This window comes from Palaemon carinicauda, unplaced genomic scaffold (genome assembly GCF_036898095.1).
Source record: "Palaemon carinicauda isolate YSFRI2023 unplaced genomic scaffold, ASM3689809v2 scaffold210, whole genome shotgun sequence".
In the NCBI taxonomy this organism is placed as follows: Eukaryota; Metazoa; Arthropoda; class Malacostraca; order Decapoda; family Palaemonidae; genus Palaemon; species Palaemon carinicauda.
The window spans coordinates 98388-120538 of record NW_027169702.1 but is presented as its reverse complement, the minus strand read 5'-3'; the positions used below and the strand labels follow the sequence as shown (position 1 = coordinate 120538).

Here is a 22151-nt window from a genome sequence, read left to right as displayed (position 1 = left end):
CCATCTTCATAAAATGGGACTCCTTCGAAGCCTTCCTGAGTGTAAACTCTAAAGGCGGGGAACGAGAGCAGCAAGGAACAAGGTTTTCAGGAAAAACTTCAGAAAAAACTCTCATGAGTCTTTTCAAGTCCGCCGACGAATGTTGGTTTTTCGGGTCCTCTTCTTCCGACACCTCCTCTAAGGGATAACTAGGGGAAAGGTGACAGTCATCATTCCCTTCTTCTGACAGGTCTCGTATCGAAGTAGAGACGTCCTGCTTCCTTGGAGTCAACTCCTTTTTATCCTGACTGGCGTCATGGCGTCCAATATCATGACGCCTGGCGTCACGGTGTTCCAAACCTTGACGCTCGGAGCAATGACGTCCGCGATCTCAACGTTCGGTTTCATGACGTCCGAGGTTTTGACGCTCGGCGTCCCAACGTCCAACTTCTTGACGCTCGGCGTCATGACTTCCAGCTTCCCGACGCTTGGCATGATGTTCAACTTCTCGACGCTTAGCTTTCTGACGCTTGGCGTCAAGGCGTGAAGATTCTTGACGCTCGGCGTCTTGGCAAGCAACTCTCTTCTTGTCTGTGGGCTGGTAGACCTTTATGAGGGAGGAGAATTTCTGCTGCATATCTTGCAGTACACTTAAATTCGGAGCAACTTGCTGCTGTGGACAAACAGGAGACGCTGCTTCCTCAACTAGTTCTCCCTCCACATCACTCAAGGAAACCGCAGAACGTTCAGGAGACGAGTACCAATCCGAAGGGGGAGGAGGAGCATGTACAGAGGTCATACCAGCCTCCGATAACTGTTTATTTCCACCGATGGGGATGGCCGCCTGACATCTTCCAACTTCCTTTTATCTCCTACCGAAGTAGATGGCCGCTTGGCAGGAGAACTTTCCTCGGAGCAGGAAGAAAAATGCTCCAATGACTGCAACCTGGCGCCTGAGGCGTCATAACACGACGCTACTCAACAGCGGAAATCTTCCTCTTGAGAGGTCTCGATGTAAGACGGCAGCCCGTCTGGGCGCTGCGTCATCCGACGAAGAAGAAAACACTTTTACCTCGCCTTTCCCATGGCGAGGGCGAGCGTCCTGCGAAGCGTCAACAGGTACGCTCGAGGGGACGACTGCTCGGGAGCTAACACCTCTCGCCTTCCCGTCGACATTCCTTCTCCCAGGGGTTGGGAGCTTGGAAGAGGTCTAGGGCTAGGAGAACAACAGGTCCGAACAGCCGCACCCTCCACTGCACTGACTTTAGCACCGACACTTGCACTCTAACTCTTTCACATCGGACCATAATTTAGTTATATCTGCTGCGAGCGACTCCACTCTCTTGCCCAGGGCTTGAATGGCCACCATCATGTCCTTAAGAGTTGGTTCATTAGCTTTAACAGTAGTGGGATCTGGAACTACCACTACAGGGGAAGGATCAATAGGTTCGTTATCACGGGGAGGGGAACAATCCCTAGAAGAACGAGACAAACTTTAACTTCTCCTGATCCTATCCCTTTCAAGCTTATGAGAGCAGCGGTCATACTCCAACCACTAACTCTGTCAGAATTACACTTTCATCACAACAATCATCCAACTCGCAACATTTACCACTACATTTCACACAAATGGAGTGGGGATCTACAGAGGCTTTAGCAAGCCGGGTCTTACAACCTCTCACACACCTAATACTCGAAGAAGAGTCAGATATGAAAAAAATCGAAAGAGATCAAAACAAGTAAAGTTCAAAACAACAATATCTAATCGGGCCAAGAAAATACCAAATAATAAAATTCAAAACGAGCGAAAGCCAAAGCCAAAGTGTACTTCACCAAAATAACTGCAAATAACACAGGCTACAGCGAGCGAAATTCCAACGATGTCACCGGTGAGGCAGCAGGGAACATCTGAGGAATAGTTGGAATGGTTCCAAGTACCTGGGTAGAGGGCGCACAGGTGGTACACCTGGCTACCCAATCGGCGATTGCCGCGAGTTTTGAAATTCTGCCGTGACGTCAGGGACTAGGCTATATATATAACTACCAGGTAAGTATGTTTAAAAATACAAATTACTCCAAAAACTTATGATTTGTTCCTACGCGAATATAAACCCTCGTTCTTTAATATGAGTTTTACCCTTAGGAGGGAGAAGTCTTAAAACCAACTGGCAGGTTTACATTCATGGGAAATGTCTAAGAACTTTGGTACTGAATAGAAACAAAAGTGATGACTCATATCAGCCTCATAGACATGAAGATGAGGTATATGTAAGGATAAGTCCCTACTATGGACTGGTAAATCAAGGAAGAACCTATACCTGTATAATTGAAGTCAGTGATTTTATCATTATGGAAGCATTATAAACGACATAGCGAGATGTTTTCGTTGTCTTTGCCTCTTTGACGTGATGAAATTCTTTCCAAAACAAAGGAAAACAGATGTGAAAAAGGGAATGTCAGAAGAAAACAAAAACGTAAACTATAACGTGTACCGGTATTAATTTCTGGCACTGTTGTTCTGTTGGTTCTTTATGCATGCTGCATAAGATTTTTCATAACTCTGACCATCCTTAGCATCCAGATCTTCACAGAACGTACCATCCTGTACTGTGAATGTGAAAAGATGAATTATTTTATTGAAGTTAACATGAACAAATATTAAGGCAAGGAGAATATTAAAACAATTTAGATGAATTATAATAATCAAGTTAGGATATGTTGTTTAAATATACGGTCATATGAGAACACGGGTGCATACATTTGTCTATCCTCCCCTTCATCCAGGAGGATAAGGGAGATAATTTTGAACAAACTTATTGCTAAGAAACGTTGCTTGATCATGTGGCTCAAATGCATCTATCGTCCGGTCAAGCACATACCAGAGTAACTGCTGCACCCAAGGGAAGAGGTAAAAAGCCAGTCGTTCTTACCTTCCCTTCTAAACTCACATCATAACTGTCAATTTTTAGGCCCAAAGATGACTATTTTCAGCTAAAAATCAATTACCACATGACTTTCACCTTTACAGTGAGCCCTCGCTACTTCGCGGTTCGACCATCGCGGATTTTTTTCATAACGCATGTATATACATATATCGCGGATTTTCCGGAAATTTCGAAAATACCGCTATGTGACCGATGGTGCGAGATTGGAGAAAGTAAGGAAAATTAAATCATGATTGATTTCAATATAAATGAAACTTTGAGGAGCAACAAAGATATCATAGAGAGAGAGAGAGAGAGAGAGAGAGAGAGAGAGAGAGAGTGTGTGTGTGTGTGTGTGTTGTTTTAAATGTAATAAACAAAAAAATTTTATAGGTTATAACACATTGGTGCTTATGTAATATCAACTGTATACTGTAGACGGTTTGAATAAGTTAAGAAATGGTATAAACGATACTTTGTTAGTGTATCCGTACATTCTGAAGAGCGGCAGCTAGACGTCAGCTGATCTAATCACAGCCAAAAGTAAAACAAAAAGAAGTCAACAATACTCAATTTTTAAAACGCACCCGAAATTTAAAAACAAAAGTACACGCTTTCTTAATGTGCAATTAACTATTTAAAGAGTAGCAATTTTCTAGAACAAAATGATGTTTCCCAAAAATAGTGGTTTGCTGATGAAATCGGATGCCGTATTTTTAGCAACGATTGAAATGGATGTAAAGTCGGCATAATTTTTTCGTTTCGTATTTAATTGACACTAAGAAAACTAATTTTAGTTTCTTCATCTATATGTAAGTATTGTATAACACGAAGAGAGAGAGAGAGAGAGAGAGAGAGAGAGAGAGAGAGAGAGAGAGAGAGAGAGAGAGAGAGAATCAGCTGTTGAAATGAATGCCGTGTTTTTTCTTTCGTGAGAATTTCATCGCCAAAACTATAACAACAACATACTGTACTGAACTTTACAGTATTATACAGACTACTGTAATATGATAAAGTAAAATATTTGTAATAACCTATTTTATATGAAATGTGGCTATTTTTTTTGTTTAAAATTTACATTTACGTACGTAAAACAACTCTCTCTCTCTCTCTCTCTCTCTCTCTCTCTCTCTCTCTCTCTCTCTCTCTCTCTCTCTCTCTCTCTCTCTCTCTCTCCTCTCTCTCAAAATGTTTTCCTGCTTTGCTAAGTATGTATGATTTTATATAGATACAGTAAATAATATTTGTAATAACATTTTCTAAAAGCTTTTACTGTAATATCATTATTTATCACTTTCATCATGTGCGTTGAATGCCTTCGTTTGTTTACTGAGCGTACTTTATGACGCCGTCGTTTCAGGCGGCGTCATAAAGAAAAACATTTCATTTGGAAGTCCTAAGAAAAATTAAGTAAAACATTGGTAATAACAAAATCAACATACTGTACTGAATAATCAATATAATCGATGCAAAAACTAACCTATACACAGATGTGTAAATGCGTTTGTTTCTTCATTATGATCAGAAATAAACGTAAACAAAACAGTGGTTGCCATTTTTTATCGTGCTTTTTGGCGTGTTTAGGAAACGCATGATATAAAATCACCTTTAATATTTGTGCCTGTTTTAGTTTAGGGTACTGTAGTACATGCATTAAGTGTTCTGTACATTAAAGGGTAGTTTGTTAACAGTACTACGTACAAGGGAAGGTTTTAAAAGTCTGAATATACATGTTAAATAAATATGTAAATATGGTGTCACTACTTAGCGGATTTTCACCTATCGCGGTCGGGTCTGGAACCTATCTACCGCGATAAACGAGGGCTCACTGTATACAAATTCCAGGCTTGGGTTAAAAAAAGAAGGATGGATTATTAACCCTTTTACCCCTAGGCTATTTGGAAATTTCCAACCCTTAACCCCCAAGGAACTCCACCAAGGACTCACTTTTCCGTTGTGCTGTCATTTTTTATATATCTGTAACACCAAGACCAACCCCAATAAATATGGCTATGACTGTCTTAAAACCATCCTTTAAGTAGATCCCTATAGCTCAAAAAGCCAGGGTATCAACACCAACAATGCAGTCTATTAACCCTTTTACCCCCAGGCTATTTGGAAATTTCCAACCCTTAACCCCCAAGGGGTTATTTTTTTCCCAGCACATTTTGCAGTATATTTTTTTCAAATTGCTCTAACAGCCTTAATTTTTGTCATAGAGAGGTCAGGTTGGTCTCATTCTCTTGGAAAATGCCTAAATTTTCTCAAAACATTATCAAAAATATGAAAAAATAGAATCTTATAGCATTTTTTGCGAGGACGTACCGGTACGTCCATGGGGGTAAAGGGATGGCTTTTGTGAAACGTACCAGTACGTCCTTTGGGGGTAAAAGGGTTAAGGCCAAATGCTTCATCCCTTACACATCAGGCATATCATCAACCCATACCTCAAAGTAATTCACTATACTGTACCTAAAAACCGTAATTAATCCCTATAACAATACTGTATCGCTGTGCTGTACTACAGTAAATTTAGCACTTGATCTGTACTTATTCACATAGTATACAGTACTGTATAAATCTAGAATACAACTATGCTAGTCACCAAATACTAGAAAATATTTTTAAAATCACCACAATGTAAAGTAGAACACAAACCTTATCTTGCAATGAAATTTATAGTAAAGAGAATTAAAATAAAGTGGTTCCCAATTCAACATGATATATAAAAAAATACATCATGGTTATCTAGTATTGTACAAAAGCAATAAAAAATGTCTATTTTAAATAGGATTTAATCGCTGAATGTATATTTTTATTGAAAGAATAAAAACATCAGCTATTTACTGATCAATCATAATTACCTCTTCTTTCTTCAGAACACCGAATACACCGTTATTGAGCCATCATAAAAATTAATGTTCTTGCGAACATTACTTGCATGTTCCTTTCCAAAACTAGCTTGGGTTAGGTTACTTCACTTGCATAAAAGTTCATATCTTGCTGGATCATATTTAACAAGTAACCTGGAATATACAGAAAAATTAGAAAACGCACATACAAAACAGCTTAAATGAACAATAGCATAGTACAGTATTAATGTGGCTTATGAGGGGCCGTATATATTAGCATAGCATAAAACTAATTCCAAGAATATACAAACAAGCCTTTATTAAATTATACAGCTAACTTTCTGATGACTAATTTCCTCTTAAAGGGTTAAATATTAAAATATTTTTCTTCATCAGTTGATTTTATGGGATTTAGAGCGAAAAGGCTTTTCTTTATCAGCCACATGACCGAATATAAATTTGTGGTATTAAATATGAAAGGAGATTTATCCGGACTAAATATTTGACATCCAGGATAAATGATAATTACAGTACAGTATTTCCGACTTTTCATTACTAATCATTATTCATCCAGATGGCTTAGCAATATTGAATCACATAAGGTACTGTACTACTAACTAATGGCATCCATAACACTTCCATAAAAGATATTCCTTAGTCACAAATAACCAATTCAATATATAGACTAACATTGGGTTTTCCAAGTCTTGAAACTCTGGGGTCAGTATGAAGAGTATTTCAAATACAAAATATCCATGAATAAAGAGGACAACCAGAGAACTCACCAAGAAACCAAAAAAGATAAAACTGACATGGCTTGGTGGGAGCCTTTGTAGGGTGACGGCCAGATCCGTTTTCATTCATAGAAAATGGGAATATTATAAAGTGAGGTGGACTGTGGCCGTCATTCTAAAATCGAGTTCGTAGAAGACTGGAATATTCTGAACTGTGGCCGTCGTTCTAAAAACGATTTTGGCGGGAGAAGCTAACTTAAAAAACACACCTAACCTATGCTAAAAGCCGTATCCTTACCCAGGGGGGCTTCGCCCCCCCGGACCCCCCCCTTACCTACTACGGGAGCGAGAAGATTCGTGGCCGGAGTAAGAACTCGAGCCACAAATTTTCAGGTAGTTTAGGGTTTTCGGCAAAAAACATAAAAGTGTGCATTTAAGCACATATTTAAGATCCGTAGACCATTTCCAAACGTTTTTATTCTACACAAGATAACAGTCGGAGCGATAATAAGCAAATTAGGACGCTTGGCCGTAGCGCTACAAACTACCCGCTTGGTGATACACGGGTATCAGAAACTACTACATATGACCCAATAGATTCTTGTTTAAAATTTCAGCAAAATTTATAGGATATTAGATCTATTAATGAAGCACTATAGAAAAATAATCCTAGACTACCCTGCTATCCTTCTTGAAGGATATTGCAGGATATCAAGTGTAAATAATAAGAGATTCTGGTCTAGAAATGCTATAGTCTACTTTTGGCACAAAATCCTTCAGTCTCATCTTTTCAAGAAAAAAGCTCTCAAACAACCGAAGGAAATCCATACAGAGCCTGAAATAAAATCAATACTACAAACATATAATAACCACGAATGGGAGACTTTTTCAATAAGAAAAAGAAGAACAAGGAATCTATGATTGTGAATTTGCCCATCATACAGTATATGGTTAGTGATCAGAATATTACAGAATTGATGTAGATTGCTACAAAGGCTTCCATTAAAATGAACTTCTCATTTATTTCTAAGGGGAAATGTCTTAGAACAGACTGTCGAATGAAAGATTATCTCGTTGGGAGCTTCCTACTATAATTTTCAACGAATCTAGATTTGAATATTTAAAATGTAAATGGTTACAAAATCATACCCTTTCCTAAGGTTGCCTTCCTGATATTTTACAATATGAAAACTCTCAAGCTAAGATCCCTTGTTTACTGAAGCCGATTTAAAATACATTTTGTCCAAGGAGAAATTTCTAAAAGACTGTCTATGAGAGTTTACAGTATGCAAAAGACCAATATTAAATACAGACTTGAATTATTTAAGTTTTTAAAATGCCATGTCAACTAGTGTAGTCTTTGCCTTCAAAGTCTAGATACGGCACAAGAATAAAATTCCTCATAAAATATCCTACTTATCAATTATTCTAAATGGATCCTCTATCTGCAGATCTTCCACATATATGTCTAAACATGTATTCATGCAGAATACTATGAAATAATATCTGATAAAAAAGCATTGATGGCATTTCATCAAGCCATGTTACTCTAAGGAAATCGGTTAGTTTATTAATTGCACTATATTTCCGTAAAATCGAGGGAAAAGCATAGACGTCCAGGCCAGCCCATGGATATTAAAATGCATCCTCTAATGACACTGCCTGATGCAGAACTGGTGATCAGGAACTTTGGAGCTTCTTGTGGAGTCTCGTCACAAAGAGGCAGATCATTGGGATGCAAAAATAAGTCAATAGGCTCCTCACCCCTTGAGGATTAAAGGACTACTCCAATCTGACCACTTGTCCTTGTCGACTTAGGGTGTCGACGATAAATTACTTTTATTGGGAATGACTATTCCCGACAGTTCGACTGCTTTGTTCAGTGCCTACTCATTAGCCAGCATCGCCAACTTGATGAGGTGCTTTGAAACATACAGTACTGTACTTCCTTTCTTGTTGACATATACTACTACAGGTGGTGTTGTTGCTCATCCAATCAACAGAGTGACCAATCAGATCTTATTAGAATGACTGCAGTGTCAAGAACGCTGCTTTCAGTTCCAGAAGGTTGATGTGCAGGCTTTTTTCTTCTTGTGACTAGCGACCTGCGATGAACTGGCTCCTTAAATGGACACCTGAACTTTCTTTTAAAACATAGAAGAAAAGAAGCAGCGCTGGTGAAGGGCACTCATTCGAGAGATTCATATCCCTCAGCCATCCATCTTGATCAGACATCTTGTTTCATTGCTGGCCACTATTTCCTCAGACATCACTCAAGTGACTGCTGATGTAAACTACAGTAAGGGATGAGTTTCTCTGATGATGACAGATGATCCAGTAAGTACTGCTGACGTGCTGGGAAATGTTAATGGCGTAGAAAATGGCATGCTACTCCTGTGACTCTTGAGACCCAATTATAAGATAGAAAGACTCGTCCACTAACATCTTTTGATATTCCATCCTCTGTTAGGGTATGATGCTGAATTTTTCTAGATTTACCATGATCCCTAGATCATGGCAGAAGGAGAGAAGTTTGTTCTGATGTTGAAGGAGTTGCCTCCATAAGAATGTAAGGATTAGCCAATTGTCCAGGTATCTCAGTGGCCGAATCCCATTGGCATGCTCCAAAGCAGATATGCTTGTGGAAACTAGAATGAATACTTAGGAGGCAGTCAACTGTCCACAGCACAGAACTTTTAACCCTTTTACCCCCAGGCTCTTTGGAAATTTCCAACCCTTAACCCCCAGGGGGTTATTTTTTTCCCAGCACATTTTGCAGTATAATTTTTTTAAATTGCTCTAACAGCCTTAATTTTTGTCATAGAGAGGTCATGTTGGTCTCATTCTCTTGGAAAATGCCTAAATTTTCTCAAAAAATTATCAAAATTATGAAAAAAAAAAATTTATAGCCTTTTTTTGCAAGGACGTACCGGTACGTCCATGGGGGTAAAGGGATGGGTTTTGTGAAACGTACCAGTATGTCCTTTGGGGGTAAAAGGGTTAATTTGAAGATTGATGAACAGGGATCTGGGAACATGCATCTCTCAGGTCCAGAGAGAGCTTATAATCATTCTCCCCGATGGCCATTCTTACTGTGCTTGCTATATCAATCTTGAATAAATTTTTGTTATATAAACTTGTTCATGGTGGAAGGGTCAATTGCAGGTCTCCAGCCTCTTGTTGATTTTTCCATTAGGAATAGACAACAGTAGAAACCTGGAGACCCATCCAAGACTACTTGTAGTGCATCTTTTCCCATCATCTTTTGGGCTTTTCCTTGAAGAATCACATCTTTCTGAGAATTCTGGTGGTATGACGACAATCTTGCTGCCACAGTCTGAGTGAGAGGAGAACGAGAGTTAGAGAACGGGAAGTGGTATCAGTGTCTGAGGACCTCCACTGTCCAGTCCTCTGCCCTGTAGTAATGCCCTTTGCCTACCATAATGGGTTATAGCTCCCCTTCTACCCCTTCCCCTTATGCACTGGATGTAAGAGTTGTAGTGAATCCATTGCTCTTTTAACCCTTTTACCCCCAAAGGACGTACTGATACGTTTCACAAAAGCCATCCCTTTACCCCCATGGATGTACCGGTACGTCATTGCAAAAAAATGCTAAAAAAAAATTTTTTTTCATCTTTTTGATAATTTTTTGAAAAAATTCAGGCATTTTCCAAGAGAATGAGACCAACCTGACCTCTCTATGACAAAAGTTAAAGCTGTTAGACCAATTTGAAAAAAAATATACTGCAAAATGTGCTGGGAAAAAAATAACCCCCTGGGGGGTTAAGGGTTGGAAATTTCCAAATAGCCTGGGGGTAAAAGGGTTAATAGACTGCATTGTTGGTGTTGATACCCTAGCTTTTTGAGCTATAGGGATCTACTTAAAGGATGGTTTTAAGACAGTCATAGCCATATTTATTGGGGTTGGTCCTGGTGTTACAGATATATTAAAAATGACAGCACAACAGAAAAGTGAGTCCTTGGTGGAGTTCCTCTACTTTTCCGCCGTTCCTTCTACTTGTGTGTGGAAAAAAAAGAACCGAGCTCTGGCTAATTAGGGCGTTCCTCAAAGCCAGAGCCTCTAACCTAAGGAAGCCCAAAATTTCCTTAGGACATCGCCCATGTCTGCATCGTCATTTCAAAGAACTGTCTTTGGTTCACCTACAGGAGAATGGGTACAGTACTGTACTTGTGTCTTTATGGAAGGCAGGTAAACGCAAATCGGTCTGGGCTTGCCTTAAGGTTACATTAATATCGTCATTCTTTGTCGCCTTCCCTTTGGAGGACACCGACAGCCAAGGATCAGAAGCCAGAGTTCATTAGGGCGTTCCTCAAAGCCAGAGCCTCTAACCTAAGGAAGGCCATAATTTCCTTAGGACATCGCCCATGTCTGCATCGTCATTTCAAAGAACTGTCTTTGGTTCACCTACAGGAGAATGGGTACAGTACTGTACTTGTGTCTTTATGGAAGGCAGGTAAAAGCACATCGCTCTGGCCTTACCATAAGGTTACATTAATATCGTCATTCTTTGTCGCCTTCCCTTTGGAGGACACCGACAGCCAAGGATCAGAAGCCAGAGTTCATTAGGGCGTTCCTCAAAGCCAGAGCCTCTAACCTAAGGAAGGCCATAATTTCCTTAGGACATCGCCCATGTCTGCATCGTCATTTCAAAGAACTGTCTTTGGTTCACCTACAGGAGAATGGGTACAGTACTGTACTTGTGTCTTTATGGAAGGCAGGTAAACGCAAATCGCTCTGGCCTTACCATAAGGTTACATTAATATCATCATTCTTTGTCGCCTTCCCTTTGGAGGACACCGACAGCCAAGGATCAGAAGTCAGAGTTCATTAGGGCGTTCCTCAAAGCCAGAGCCTCTAACCTAAGGAAGGCCATAATTTCCTTAGGACATCGCCCATGTCTGCATCGTCATTTCAAAGAACTGTCTTTGGTTCACCTACAGGAGAATGGGTACAGTACTGTACTTGTGTCTTTATGGAAGGCAGGTAAACACAAATCGGTCTGGGCTTGCCTTAAGGTTACATTAATATCGTCATTCTTTGTCGCCTTCCCTTTGGAGGACACCGACAGCCAAGGATCAGAAGCCAGAGTTCATTAGGGCGTTCCTCAAAGCCAGAGCCTCTAACCTAAGGAAGGCCATAATTTCCTTAGGACATCGCCCATGTCTGCATCGTCATTTCAAAGAACTGTCTTTGGTTCACCTACAGGAGAATGGGTAGAGTACTGTACTTGTGTCTTTATGGAAGGCAGGTAAACGCAAATCGGTCTGGGCTTGCCTTAAGGTTACATTAATATCGTCATTCTTTGTCGCCTTCCCTTTGGAGGACACCGACAGCCAAGGATCAGAAGCCAGAGTTCATTAGGGCGTTCCTCAAAGCCAGAGCCTCTAACCTAAGGAAGGCCATAATTTCCTTAGGACATCGCCCATGTCTGCATCGTCATTTCAAAGAACTGTCTTTGGTTCACCTACAGGAGAATGGGTACAGTACTGTACTTGTGTCTTTATGGAAGGCAGGTAAACGCAAATCGCTCTGGGCTTACCATAAGGTTACATTAATATCGTCATTCTTTGTCGCCTTCCCTTTGGAGGACACCGACAGCCAAGGATCAGAAGCCAGAGTTCATTAGGGCGTTCCTCAAAGCCAGAGCCTCTAACCTAAGGAAGGCCATAATTTCCTTAGGACATCGCCCATGTCTGCATCGTCATTTCAAAGAACTGTCTTTGTTTCACCTACAGGAGAATGGGTACAGTACTGTACTTGTGTCTTTATGGAAGGCAGGTAAAAGCAAATCGCTCTGGGCTTACCATAAGGTTACATTAATATCGTCATTCTTTGTCGCCTTCCCTTTGGAGGACACCGACAGCCAAGGATCAGAAGCCAGAGTTCATTAGGGCGTTCCTCAAAGCCAGAGCCTCTAACCTAAGGAAGGCCATAATTTCCTTAGGACATCGCCCATGTCTGCATCGTCATTTCAAAGAACTGTCTTTGGTTCACCTACAGGAGAATGGGTACAGTACTGTACTTGTGTCTTTATGGAAGGCAGGTAAACGCAAATCGCTCTGGCCTTACCATAAGGTTACATTAATATCGTCATTCTTTGTCGCCTTCCCTTTGGAGGACACCGACAGCCAAGGATCAGAAGCCAGAGTTCATTAAGGCGTTCCTCAAAGCCAGAGCCTCTAACCTAAGGAAGGCCATAATTTCCTTAGGACATCGCCCATGTCTGCATCGTCATTTCAAAGAACTGTCTTTGGTTCACCTACAGGAGAATGGGTACAGTACTGTACTTGTGTCTTTATGGAAGGCAGGTAAACGCAAATCGCTCTGGCCTTACCATAAGGTTACATTAATATCGTCATTCTTTGTCGCCTTCCCTTTGGAGGACACCGACAGCCAAGGATCAGAAGCCAGAGTTCATTAGGGCGTTCCTCAAAGCCAGAGCCTCTAACCTAAGGAAGGCCATAATTTCCTTAGGACATCGCCCATGTCTGCATCGTCATTTCAAAGAACTGTCTTTGGTTCACCTACAGGAGAATGGGTACAGTACTGTACTTGTGTCTTTATGGAAGGCAGGTAAACACAAATCGGTCTGGGCTTGCCTTAAGGTTACATTAATATCGTCATTCTTTGTCGCCTTCCCTTTGGAGGACACCGACAGCCAAGGATCAGAAGCCAGAGTTCATTAGGGCGTTCCTCAAAGCCAGAGCCTCTAACCTAAGGAAGGCCATAATTTCCTTAGGACATCGCCCATGTCTGCATCGTCATTTCAAAGAACTGTCTTTGGTTCACCTACAGGAGAATGGGTAGAGTACTGTACTTGTGTCTTTATGGAAGGCAGGTAAACGCAAATCGGTCTGGGCTTGCCTTAAGGTTACATTAATATCGTCATTCTTTGTCGCCTTCCCTTTGGAGGACACCGACAGCCAAGGATCAGAAGCCAGAGTTCATTAGGGCATTCCTCAAAGCCATAGCCTCTAACCTAAGGAAGGCCATAATTTCCTTAGGACATCGCCCATGTCTGCATCGTCATTTCAAAGAACTGTCTTTGTTTCACCTACAGGAGAATGGGTACAGTACTGTACTTGTGTCTTTATGGAAGGCAGGTAAAAGCAAATCGCTCTGGGCTTACCATAAGGTTACATTAATATCGTCATTCTTTGTCGCCTTCCCTTTGGAGGACACCGACAGCCAAGGATCAGAAGCCAGAGTTCATTAGGGCATTCCTCAAAGCCAGAGCCTCTAACCTAAGGAAGGCCATAATTTCCTTAGGACATCGCCCATGTCTGCATCGTCATTTCAAAGAACTGTCTTTGGTTCACCTACAGGAGAATGGGTACAGTACTGTACTTGTGTCTTTATGGAAGGCAGGTAAAAGCAAATCGCTCTGGGCTTACCATAAGGTTACATTAATATCGTCATTCTTTGTCGCCTTCCCTTTGGAGGACACCGACAGCCAAGGATCAGAAGCCAGAGTTCATTAGGGCGTTCCTCAAAGCCAGAGCCTCTAACCTAAGGAAGGCCATAATTTCCTTAGGACATCGCCCATGTCTGCATCGTCATTTCAAAGAACTGTCTTTGGTTCACCTACAGGAGAATGGGTAGAGTACTGTACTTGTGTCTTTATGGAAGGCAGGTAAACGCAAATCGGTCTGGGCTTGCCTTAAGGTTACATTAATATCGTCATTCTTTGTCGCCTTCCCTTTGGAGGACACCGACAGCCAAGGATCAGAAGCCAGAGTTCATTAGGGCATTCCTCAAAGCCAGAGCCTCTAACCTAAGGAAGGCCATAATTTCCTTAGGACATCGCCCATGTCTGCATCGTCATTTCAAAGAACTGTCTTTGTTTCACCTACAGGAGAATGGGTACAGTACTGTACTTGTGTCTTTATGGAAGGCAGGTAAAAGCAAATCGCTCTGGGCTTACCATAAGGTTACATTAATATCGTCATTCTTTGTCGCCTTCCCTTTGGAGGACACCGACAGCCAAGGATCAGAAGCCAGAGTTCATTAGGGCGTTCCTCAAAGCCAGAGCCTCTAACCTAAGGAAGGCCATAATTTCCTTAGGACATCGCCCATGTCTGCATCGTCATTTCAAAGAACTGTCTTTGGTTCACCTACAGGAGAATGGGTACAGTACTGTACTTGTGTCTTTATGGAAGGCAGGTAAAAGCAAATCGCTCTGGGCTTACCATAAGGTTACATTAATATCGTCATTCTTTGTCGCCTTCCCTTTGGAGGACACCGACAGCCAAGGATCAGAAGCCAGAGTTCATTAGGGCGTTCCTCAAAGCCAGAGCCTCTAACCTAAGGAAGGCCATAATTTCCTTAGGACATCGCCCATGTCTGCATCGTCATTTCAAAGAACTGTCTTTGGTTCACATACAGGAGAATGGGTACAGTACTGTACTTGTGTCTTTATGGAAGGCAGGTAAAAGCAAATCGCTCTGGGCTTACCATAAGGTTACATTAATATCGTCATTCTTTGTCGCCTTCCCTTTGGAGGACACCGACAGCCAAGGATCAGAAGCCAGAGTTCATTAGGGCGTTCCTCAAAGCCAGAGCCTCTAACCTAAGGAAGGCCATAATTTCCTTAGGACATCGCCCATGTCTGCATCGTCATTTCAAAGAACTGTCTTTGGTTCACCTACAGGAGAATGGGTACAGTACTGTACTTGTGTCTTTATGGAAGGCAGGTAAACGCAAATCGCTCTGGGCTTACCATAAGGTTACATAAATATCGTCATTCTTTGTCGCCTTCCCTTTGGAGGACACCGACAGCCAAGGATCAGAAGCCAGAGTTCATTAGGGCATTCCTCAAAGCCAGAGCCTCTAACCTAAGGAAGGCCATAATTTCCTTAGGACATCGCCCATGTCTGCATCGTCATTTCAAAGAACTGTCTTTGGTTCACCTACAGGAGAATGGGTACAGTACTGTACTTGTGTCTTTATGGAAGGCAGGTAAACGCAAATCGCTCTGGGCTTACCATAAGGTTACATTAATATCGTCATTCTTTGTCGCCTTCCCTTTGGAGGACACCGACAGCCAAGGATCAGAAGCCAGAGTTCATTAGGGCGTTCCTCAAAGCCAGAGCCTCTAACCTAAGGAAGGCCATAATTTCCTTAGGACATCGCCCATGTCTGCATCGTCATTTCAAAGAACTGTCTTTGGTTCACCTACAGGAGAATGGGTACAGTACTGTACTTGTGTCTTTATGGAAGGCAGGTAAACGCAAATCGCTCTGGCCTTACCATAAGGTTACATTAATATCGTCATTCTTTGTCGCCTTCCCTTTGGAGGACACCGACAGCCAAGGATCAGAAGCCAGAGTTCATTAGGGCGTTCCTCAAAGCCAGAGCCTCTAACCTAAGGAAGGCCATAATTTCCTTAGGACATCGCCCATGTCTGCATCGTCATTTCAAAGAACTGTCTTTGGTTCACCTACAGGAGAATGGGTACAGTACTGTACTTGTGTCTTTATGGAAGGCAGGTAAAAGCAAATCGCTCTGGCCTTACCATAAGGTTACATTAATATCGTCATCCTTTGTCGCCTTCCCTTTGGAGGACACCGACAGCCAAGGATCAGAAGCCAGAGTTCATTAGGGCGTTCCTCAAAGCCAGAGCCTCTAACCTAAGGAAGGCCATAATTTCCTTAGGACATCGCCCATGTCTGCATCGTCATTTCAAAGAACTGTCTTTGGTTCACCTACAGGAGAATGGGTACAGTACTGTACTTGTGTCTTTATGGAAGGCAGGTAAACGCAAATCGCTCTGGGCTTACCATAAGGTTACATAAATATCGTCATTCTTTGTCGCCTTCCCTTTGGAGGACACCGACAGCCAAGGATCAGAAGCCAGAGTTCATTAGGGCGTTCCTCAAAGCCAGAGCCTCTAACCTAAGGAAGGCCATAATTTCCTTAGGACATCGCCCATGTCTGCATCGTCATTTCAAAGAACTGTCTTTGGTTCACCTACAGGAGAATGGGTACAGTACTGTACTTGTGTCTTTATGGAAGGCAGGTAAACGCAAATCGCTCTGGGCTTACCATAAGGTTACATTAATATCGTCATCCTTTGTCGCCTTCCCTTTGGAGGACACCGACAGACAAGGATCAGAAGCCAGAGTTCATTAGGGCATTCCTCAAAGCCAGAGCCTCTAACCTAAGGAAGGCCATAATTTCCTTAGGACATCGCCCATGTCTGCATCGTCATTTCAAAGAACTATGTCTTTGGTTCACCTACAGGAGAATGGGTACAGTACTGTACTTGTGTCTTTATGGAAGGCAGGTAAACGCAAATCGCTCTGGGCTTGCCTTAAGGTTACATTAATATCGTCATTCTTTGTCGCCTTCCCTTTGGAGGACACCGACAGCCAAGGATCAGAAGCCAGAGTGCATTAGGGCGTTCCTCAAAGCCAGAGCCTCTAACCTAAGGAAGGCCATAATTTCCTTAGGACATCGCCCATGTCTGCATCGTCATTTCAAAGAACTATGTCTTTGGTTCACCTACAGGAGAATGGGTACAGTACTGTACTTGTGTCTTTATGGAAGGCAGGTAAACGCAAATCGCTCTGGGCTTGCCTTAAGGTTACATAAGTATCGTCATCCTTTGTCGCCTTCCCTTTGGAGGACACCGACAGCGAAGGATCAGAAGCCAGAGTTCAACCAGGAGAATGATGAGGTCCCGGGGATTTCTTATACTACGAGGATGACTCAAAAGGAGAAGAATCTGATTTGCTTGGTTCTCTCTCTCTCTCTCTCTCTCTCTCTCTCTCTCTCTCTCTCTCTCTCTCTCTCTCTCTCTCTCTCTCTCTCTCTCTCTCTCTCTCTCTCTCTCGTCTTTACACCAAAATATTTATACTCCTGCCACTAGGAGGACAATGACTTACATTTCTCATATGACGGAGACTGTAAGCAGTCATGACCTCTGCATAAAGGGCACAGCAGATGGGAATCTACACGGACAACTTGCTCATGACTGTTACGCACCGCCTGACAAATATTCCTGGGCATGACTGCATGCCTAAACATGGTTTCTCCATTTAGTAGGTAGTAGGTTGGCCAGGGCACCAGCCACCCATTTTGATACTAACACTAGAGAGTTATGGGGTCTTTTGACTGGCCAGATATTACTACATTGGATCCTTCACTCTGGTTACGGTTCATTTTCCTTTTGCCTATACAGTCCCTTACCGAATAATCTGGCCTATTCTTTACATATTCTCCCTGTCCTCGTACACCTGACAACACTGAGATTACCAAACAATTCTTCTTAGCACTGTAATTGTTCAGTGGCCACTTTCCTCTTTGTAAGGGTAGAAGAGAGACTTTAGCTGTGGTAAGCAGCTTTTCTAGAAGGACACTCCAAAATCAAACCATTGTTCTCTAATCTTAGGTAGTGCCATAGCCTCTGTACCATGGTCTTCCACTGTCTTGGGTTAGAGTTCTCTTGCTTGAGGGTACACTCGGGCACACTCTTCTATTTTATATCTTATTTCTCTTCCTCTTGTTTTGTTAAAGTTTTTATAGTTTATAAAGTGATATTTATTTTAATGTTGTTGCTCTTCTTAAAATATTTTATTTCTCCTTGTTCCCTTTCCTCACTGAGCTATTTTCCTTGTTGGAGCCCCTGGGCTTATAGCATCCTGCTTTTCCAACTAGGGTTGTAGCTTAGCAAGTAATAATAATAATAATAATTACATTAATTATACAGCCTGAAAAAGAAAATGTAAAACTAAGAGCCAAATGTGGAACACTTAGCGCACATATATACGTCTTGGAGGCTAAAGTCAGTCGTTATTCGGTTAGCTGACAGGGAGGGGCGGGACTCCTCTACCCTCCAGAAACTACCGACACCTTGTTGAAAATTTTAACACCCAAGTTCCAACTTTGCTGATATCATATCCATATCTAATGACAAGCGTTTTTACTCATGTAGGAACAAAATACAGATTTGAATAAAAGTCTATATTACATAAGATTTCAGTTGACTTAAGTTTACTTCTGTGTGAGAGACAATCTTTTTCAGTACAGTATATATTGTATGATTTGATTTCTACTACAGTACAAAGGCAAATCTTAGGCTGTATCAAATTCAACCTAACCTAACCTTACCTGAGAGAGCTGGGTATTCTTACGGGGGGGGGAGCTACACCTCTCCTATAGTAACCTCATAGGACGACACAGCTTTAGGTCGGTGGAACACAGCAATAATAAAATAAAGGAAACTTAAATAACCTAGTCACACCCACTTAATATAGATTAAAAGGGCATGGCCTCATTACTTAACTCTTTTACCCCCAGGCTATTTGGAACTTTCCAACCCTTAACCCCCAGTGGTTATTTTTATTCAAGCACATTTGGCAGTATATATTTTTTTTTAAATTGCTCTAACAGCCTTAATTTTTGTCATAGAGAGGTCAGTTTAGTTTACTCGGTGTCTATATTTTATGCTCGCTGGAGGAACTGGCCGCTGATATACAAAGGCTCCGAAACCTCCAACTCACAAGACATGACCTAATGAATGAAATATACATTTCAGGGGAAGAGGATCCCCATATTTTGTGCAATTTTTCATGGATTTATTATGCGTCCCAGAGAATAACGTATATAGAAAAAAAGGTTAATTTTACCATTAATTATCCATTCGCCAGTAAATCTTCCCTTACCCTAAACCCATGGTTCCCACTGACTGGCCCCATTACTGTAAGATATATTGGGGTATATCTTAATAACTATTTATTTGCAAGGGAAATAATGGTTGGAGCCTTTGTATATCAGCGACCAGTTCCTCATGTGTTGATTAAGAATGGACATCAACTTACCTAAACTTTTCCCCCTAACCTAACCTACAAGCTGTGTCCTTACCTACTTAGGAGCCTTTGTAGGGTGACGGCCAGATCCTGTAGAAAACGGAAATATTCTGAACTGTGGCCGTCGTTCTAAAAACGATTTTGGCGGGAGAAGCTAACTTAAAAAACCCACCTAAGCTATGCTAAAAGTCGTATCCTTACCCAGAGGGGCTTCGCCTCCCCGGACCCCCCCTTACCCAACAGTTTCCTTACCTACGAGTACGACGGGAGAAGCTAACTTGAAAAACCCACCTAACCTATGCTAAAAGTCGTGTCCTTACCCAGGGGGAGCGCCGGAATCCCCCCCCCCCTTACACAACATATTTAAGATCCGTATACCATTTCCAAATGTTTTTATTCTATACAAGATAACAGTCGGAGCGATAATAAGCAAATTAGGACGCTTGGCCGTAGCGCTACAAACTACCCAATATACATTTCAGGGGAAGAGGATCCCCATATTTTGTGCAATTTTTCGTGGATTTATTATGCGTCCCAGAGAGTAACATATATAGAAAAAAAGGTTAGTTTTACCATTAATTATCCATTCGCCAGTAAATCTCCCCTACCCTGAACCCATGGTTCCCACTGACTGGCCCCATTACTGTAGGATATATTGGGGTATATCTTATTAACTATTTATTTGCAAAGGAAATAATGGTTGGAACCTTTGTATATCAGCGACCAGTTCCTCTTGTGTTAAGAATGGACATCAACTTACCTAAACTTTTCCCCCTAACCTAACCTACAAGCTGTGTCCTTACCTACTTACCTAATGCCGTATTCTAAGTTAGCCGTAAGCGTACATGCAGGTGGCCGCTATCCTACATACACCATAGTTTGGGACAATCATTAACAGGGCAGACGGAATTATAGCTCATAAATTTCACACACAAAATCCCAAATATATGCATTTCATTTAAATTACGTTTCAAGCGTATCCCTAGGAATTAAGCAGGATGCTGAAAAGGGCATAAAATACCAAAATTACCTAATGACTAGGTTGACGAATAAAGAGAATGAGTTTTGTGAGTATTGTGTTGATAAAGAAAAAAATAAATATATATATATTTAACCATCGCTTAAGTTAAGATGTTAATATTACCCTTGAAGTTGAATTAAACACGTGGCGCCGGCTTCCTCACTCACTTTGTTTACATTTATGGGCGTCGTCTGTTAAACAAGAAATTGGTTAAGGTTGCGTTCTGTTTTATAATTAAGAAATTTTATACATATATTCATTGTATTATTCAAACTACTATTACTTATTATAATATTAGCAATAAGAATAATAATATTAAAACATCTTTATTGATATTTTCCCAAATGATATTTATTTTATGGATGGATTTTTATGTTTATGTTCTGTTCATGTTCAGGTTCCTTCCTGGTTCCTTATTGCTCACTCCGCAAAATAAATTTGCGGGCACTATCATTGATAGGTGCAAAGCCTCTAAGCTTATTCTTATTATTGTTAATAAGCTTATATTACCTGTGACTTAAATAAATTAATACAGTGAAGAGATTCTCAATCTGTACTTTTATTCCATTTTACCTTAAAATTAGATAGGATAACACCTTGCTATCATCAGTTTTGGCAACCTATTGTGGTAATCAGTTTGGATTTCTTAAATTCTTCTTTTATACGCATTGCCCTACCTATAAATGCAGCCAGATCCCTGCTAGGATTTTTCAGCGTACCTAAACTTATGTCTACATTCATTAGCTGTCCTAATTTTGGGCATAAAAATAAATATTCGGTAGTATCTTCTTCATCTTTGCACAAGTCACACAAATTATTTTCATATTTTCCCCTGAAATTCGCTTTCAAGTTGAGCATATATATAATCTTGTCTTCATTACAAGGGATGCCTTACAAATTTCTTACGTCAATTTGACTAGTTTGTCAAAAGCAGCCCATAACTCAGAGGAACTCTCTCGTCTTATGCATTTATACCGGGAAATATCTGCAGTCTGATTGGCTGGTTGTAGTGTGACTTCACACGCTCGTATTTATGAATGAATGTTGCGTCGAAGGCCCAGTGACGTTATACCTATACATATTTCAAAATATTTAGCCCTTAAAAATTTGTATTTAACTAAAATAATCTTTTTAAAAGTATTGATTTTTTTAAAGAAATAAATAATAGATCTTAATAAAGGTCATAAGTTTAATAAATGTGTCATATTTGAAGGAATAATTGACCCTCGTTTTGGCTACGATGTTATATGTAAGTGCGTTTGTGTGTGTCTGAAGTCGTAGTAAATGAAATCAGTAACCAATCAGAGCTGGGGAAGATGTAGCCAATCAGAAGGCTAGAATGCACCTCTAAGAGATTCGATGATATTATGAGTTGCTGTTTGAGAAAGCTGTCCAAATTTTCGTAATTACGTTGATACACCATAGATTTATTATCATCAATCATATCGAGTTAAATATATTGAACAGATCATTTAATCGAATCATTAATTAAGAAATACGTCATTGTAAGGGTTATTTATAATATATATATATATATATATATATATATATATATATATATATATATATATATATATATATATATATATATATATATATATATATATATATATATATATATATATATATATATATATATATATATATATATATATATATATATATATATATATATATATATATATATATATATATATATATATATATATATATATATATATATATATATATATATATATATATATATATATATATATATATATATATATATATATATATATATATATATATTCTTTTAGATAAACTATTG

At 40.4% G+C, this 22151-nt stretch overlaps 1 long non-coding RNA gene across 1 annotated transcript in view; it reads right to left on the bottom strand.

Moving 5' to 3' along the window:
- Window positions 1-20515, bottom strand: part of LOC137636016 (uncharacterized) — a 33911-nt gene extending 13396 nt beyond the window's left edge. Inside the window, exons 1-2 of the long non-coding RNA XR_011042892.1 lie at window positions 20465-20515; window positions 5768-5929 (exon numbers count right to left, since the gene is read on the bottom strand). This is a non-coding gene — a long non-coding RNA (uncharacterized lncRNA). The remainder of the gene's footprint in view (window positions 1-5767; window positions 5930-20464) is intronic.
- Between the last annotated feature and the right edge of the window lie 1636 nt (window positions 20516-22151).